This window comes from Betta splendens, chromosome 16 (genome assembly GCF_900634795.4).
Source record: "Betta splendens chromosome 16, fBetSpl5.4, whole genome shotgun sequence".
Lineage (NCBI taxonomy): Eukaryota > Metazoa > Chordata > Actinopteri > Anabantiformes > Osphronemidae > Betta > Betta splendens.
The window spans coordinates 2,135,003-2,141,002 of NC_040896.2; positions in this window are offsets into that span (position 1 = coordinate 2,135,003).

Below are 6,000 nucleotides of genomic sequence, written 5' to 3' on the forward strand. Positions count from 1 at the left end.
TATTTTGAAAGGATTTGGAGGAGGTGTGTGTCCCTAATTCGTAAACGATAAAATAGTCTACTTGTCTCAATTACTCTTTCAAAAGCAAGAATAGTGCCATTAAAGCTAAAGATATGATTTGGTGCTTTTTTGGAAGGATTTGGAGGTGTGTCTTTTTAATTTTTAAACTATGAAATAGTCTTAGTACTTAGTCTCGGCTAACCTTTTAAAGGTGCAATAGTGCCATTAAAGGTAAACACTTGCATTGGTGCTTTTGTTTTTATAGGATTTGGAGGAGGTGTGCCTAATACCTAAAATTTGAAATAGTCTCATTGATTAAAGACAATTACCTGTTAAAAAGCAAAAAAAAAGTCCTGGATGAGTGTGTATGACTAATGCATTTAAAACTGCAGGGCATCCCACTTAGGAGGGACGGAACCATTTTCCGATAGCCCCTCGCAGACCTGAGTGGATGAATGTGGAGAGATGTAGTTGGGAAGCAAGGCACCGGGGTCCGCAGAGCCAGGATCCAGAGTAGCTCTGCTACCCATCCCACCACCCCCCACAACCCCAAGCCAGGAAGAGATAGACAAGACCCAGGGGCTGCAGTACTACTGCCCAGGCGCCACACGCAGCACAGCCAGGCACCCCCAGAGAAACCACACAGGGTACCCAGGTCTCCATCCCCAGGTCGCCCCCGCACACTGGCAGGGAAGCCCGCCTCCACTCCCCTGAGACAGGCACACGCCAACCCTCAAAATGGCCCTACTCTGGCACCGGACTACCAGTCCCAGTAGCCACCACACCCCCACTGCAGGGGACCCATGTGGTTGCCCCAGAATCCACCAGCCCCTTTGCCCCGGTTCCTTAAGCAAGCAGGCATTCCCAACCACCAGGCACCCCACCACCACCACCGCACCAGACATGGTGCAGCACCCGAGCTACACGCATCTCTACCTGGAAATTAAATCAGAGTATAGTTTTGGTTATTGATTTGAACAAGCAGACAATTTGTGGTGGTGTAATCTAACAAGCTTTTCAAGTACTGAGTAATGCTGTTGTGGAAAAAATACCACAAGAGCTTCTGATGACTTAATGAAAAGAAGAATTCAAAAAGTTGTCTTTGTGAATTTATTTCTGCAAATGCATATAGGAAAAATTAAAAGAAAAGAAAAGCACCCATGTGGAGAGAACAAGTTGATGCTCACACAAGGTGCCCACTAAAGTTTTCTGACATCTTCTCCTGTCCCGGGTTTTTAAGCCTACAGATAACACAAAACCTCCACACATGAGCTCAAATAGTTTAGGACAATTTGCCAAGTCTACATGAGCAAAGATGAGAAAAGAGGAAGGCCTTACTCAAGGAGTAACTCAAAGGAGTAGTAATATGTTCCTTGTCTAAGTCAAACACTACGTCACAGGGTCATCAAGTCAGACAGTCAGACACTGTCCCACAGTGATCAAATTAGAACGAGGCTTCCTGTCAGAGGCTTGCTGCAATATATTTGAACAATGCATAGAATGTTTAAGGATGCATATGATCAACACTTAAGAATATGAACATGAATCAGAAACAATCAGATGATCAGCATTAAGGGATAATGTAAAATTTCCATCACAAATGTTTAATTTCTTTTAGTTTTCCAGTTCATGAGAATGATTTCCTTTGCGACACAGAGGACAGAAAGGAGTGTGTGTGATGAGTTTCTCTAGGTCAAGCCCACTTAGATCTCCTAGAAGACAAAGTGCAGGGGCTGCTGGGATTTGACAGCTTAACCAGGTTGCCAGGTGTTCACATACTCTTTATTATATATATTTGAGTTTGTGAGACCCATTTGGAACATCCTTTGTACTGTATGTGTTCTATGAAAAATTCTATATTGTATTAGTTGTTGTGGCGGATTCAAATGAATAGTTTGATATTAATGCAGAAACAATAATATTCCTTGAAGTTAGGGCACCAGGGGCCCGCTTCAAGAAGGAGGTTTAACAAACTCTGAGTTAAAACGAAACTCTGAGTTGATTTACTCTGAGTTTGCAAACCTGGAGTTTTCGGTTCCAGAACAGCTGAAAAGAGTTGGTTTAAGCAACTCTGAGTTGACTGACTCAGAGTTAAGCGCGTGCACCGCGACGATACAAAGCCCTGATCAATGGAGTGAAGATATTACGAGTCACCATGGCAACAGGACAACAAAGTACATCCGGAAATGGATATGATACCTCAAGCATATAGCGTCTACGAGTCTATATTCCGTAGAAAAGGCAACACGGCTGCAGCGGTGAAAGAGAAAGAATTAGCTTGGAAGAAAATAGCTCCTTGAGTCAATGCGTAAGTTTACATTTTAATCATAGTGTTCAGCGTAACTAAATACTAAATAATTTTAGTATTGTTATTTTTCACTCGTAAAGTAAGGACTTTTTCACTCATCTAAGGCGTTACTTCAGTAATTGCAAATACCGACGTTTGTATGAATTAAAAGTGCAGTGTTATGTCTATGCATTTTTAAAATTCCTGTTGTGGTTGATGTGGGATTTGTAAAGTAATGATAATTCAATAATCCAATACCTTTTATGGAGAGCAATTATTACATTAATCTAATTAGGTTTTTAAAATTTACCCAAAACACGTAATAATGTAAGAAATTAATTTCAGTTTTTATGTAGGCGCAATCCTGCAGACATAGAAGAACGTGGCTAAAAATGAAATGTAAAAACATAATTCAAACAGGTATAAGGCACCATCATGTCATGGGTGTAGACTACCTGACTTTACAATATTTGACATATTAAATAACTAAATAGCATGCAGAGTATAGTAGTGCAGCAGCATTTTCAACATGGTTGTAATGTTTTCACACAGTTAAACATTTGACTTCTACTCAGCCAACAGAAAGAAGGCAGAGGCTAGAACAACTGGTGGAGGACCTGCACCTCCACCTCTGACCCAGGATGTTGTAAGTATACTACTAAATAAAGCTTAAATTATAAGCAGTATTATAAAGTGTAATATTAATAGAGTTTATACACATCACATGATTTCTGATGTTTGTGTTGCGTAGCCTAAAGGATTTAACTTGATCTCCAAGTATAGTGTCTCCAAGTATAGTCAGTCACATTCTGCTGCACAGATGCACACAGTTCAGTGATGTTCAGTAAATGCCCGAGTTCAATTTTGTAAGAGTAATGAGGAACATGTCATTTCAAGATGTCATGTAACTCTAAATCTTCTGTATTTTAAGTTACCGGTTATTGAGTTGTATAAACTAAATCTCAAGGAAATGTTATACTTGTACCACAAGATTGAAAAGCCAGATCTAGAAATTGAAATTCCCAAACACAAGCTGGAGATGAGTGTATAGTTAAAGGTGAATTGTATGAATTATTGGAAGAATCATAAAATCTAACAATTGCCTTTTGTATTTGTAGGAAATGAAAAAAAAATAAATTATGATTTACATCTATTCAGTTTCTTTTATTGGTGGTGGTGATGGTTGATTAAGACATTAAAGCAAATCTGTCCATCCACTCTGCAGATCACTGTGATGGAAGGAGTCTTCCTCAGGGTCTTGTATTTTTAGGGCAGGGTGTTGCTCCTCTCTAATAATTGCAATAATGTGGAGAACAACACATGCCACATTAATGTCACAGGCCTCTCAGCTGTTACCCTGAGGTGACGTAGGCACTGAAGACGTGCTTTCAACAGGTCTATGGTCATTTCCACCCGGGCTCTTGTTCTGCAGTGACAAAGCGCTGCTGGGGGCCTGCTTCAGGTTCTGGCTGAGGGGTCAGTAGTGTGGGCTGCCATTAACCCTTATCTCCATCAGAAAGTCGTCAATCTCTCCTAGAAGAAAGTTCACATTAGTTTAGTGCTGCATAGAAGTGTTCCTGTGAGTGTGTAGTGCATGCATTGAAATAAGTGTATAGGACATACATGTACTTACCACAGTGCAGCCTGTTCTTTAGGGTTGACTCACTATATATTCATGAGTTCACGTTTATGATATGTGCAGCATCACATATGATCTTGGTGATGTAAACAATGTAATGTCAGTTACAGTGACCATTAGAAAGAGTAGTCAGTGCACCTGCACATTTATCAGTTTATTTCAGATCACAGCAAGATATTATTAACTGATCATCATTTTTCAGATTAGCCTCAATGAAACAAATTGATTACCACATACCTGCAATCCTGTGAAACTCCTCTTTAATGGCTTTAAGGAGTTTGTGTCAAGGAAAGCGCTTGAGGTCGAACTTTTCTAACACAGTGGCTTCACTAATGTGCTCAGCATCTCCAAAGTTATAAAGAAAACTACCGTTTGCAAAAAAAAAAGGAAACGCAACACAAAGAATCTGTTCGGATGTAAAAGCACGGCCACGAAGGGTGATGTGTTTGACGTATGGGTGAATAATATTATAAATATATGTATGGAGTCTCGAGAAAAACGTTACCGCTCAAAAAAATATGCACGGCGATATGACAGAAAATTAACTCGTGGCGTTAAAATCCTCTCGCGGCGTAAATTCAATGCCGTGTGAATTAATACAGCGTCCTCATCTACAGGATCCTCTAGAAACGGACATTTTGGTCTCTGCGCGAAGGAAACAGGTGAAATCTATGAATGAACTGAAAGATTAAACGAGGTATTTAAACACTGTTCACTTTAAAAAGGGGCCGAGACAGAAGGAAACTCTGGGTTTCCCGAATAAAACCTGCTCGCGACCAGGTTAGGTTCACAGAGTCAGTTGCCAAAGTAACTGACTCTGAGTTTCGATTACCTCGCTTCTTAAAACGGGCTTAAACTTACCCCGCTTTACGGGTTTAAGTAACCTCGCTTTCTGAAACCGAAAACTCAGAGTTTTCCTCATTTCAGGGTTAACAAACTCAGAGTTTCCACAAAACCACCTTCTTGAAACGGGCCCCAGGTTTGTTTTAAAGCTGAAACCACGCTCGTATCAATCTAGTCAATGCCAGATGTCAATTCAATGAGTTACCAGTTATGAACAACAATGACAACTTTTTATGCGATAAAACCAAATCAGTCTCTAATGTCCTGAATTCTTGCCTCTGCTTCAATCTGAAGAACAATGCACACAAAACCAGATTCCTGGTTGCCTGGATGAGTCTCAGGCCTCTTCAGAAGAGGTTCTCCCACGTCAAACGAGTCACTGTGTGAATTCAGAGCGTTTCTTCCTCCGTTTGAGTTCAGTTTACTGTGATACGAGTCTTTGTTCAGAAAATGTGTCGACTGTGTTGATTCTTTACTGCTACTTACTTCACGAATTAATGTAAACACTTACAGCAAGAGTTGAGAACTCTTCTTGCGGTTTTCAAAAAACACTCAATGTTAGACTTGAGATTGGACCCCTCGTTAAAGAATTTGCAACTCCTTTACAAAAGGACTAAAAGAAAAAAAATCTCATTAGAGGCAAGTGCAATTTAATTTCTGAAGGGAAGCTATCAGTCTGTCAGCCCTAAGACTCTAAAGGAAGGGGGATAAATAATAAATAGTTTTATGGGTAAAATGTTTAAGACATTTGAATTTGATTTCAGTTACATATCCGTCTTCTCGGATGAGAAAAAACATCAAGCGTGAGTTGAAGGCGAGCGCTAAGCTTCCTGTGCAGCATCGAGCTAAAGCAGCACTTCGTCCTTCCCGCCGCGGCGGGGAGTCCTTTTTAATTTATTTGTGGTAAAAAAAAAAGAATAAAATACCAGAACACGAGTAAAGACGTGAGACAGACATAGTGTGTAAGGACGACTAAACGATCACAGAGCGACTGAGCGCCAACGCGCGTGCGCTCGGCCATCTTGTTTACAGGAATCAAACAATAAGGAAAGAAAAGAGTTAGTTCAACGTGCACTCGGTCAACTCTGCAGCGCGAGAGCTTGAAAAGTGAAACCATCGCGCAGGTGGTGGCAAATCCCTGAAATTGTGCACGGCATGTTCGCAGCCATTGCCTCCGGTCCGGACATATTTATACAAGCGAAATCTCTCCAGTCCTCTTAATTTGCACGAT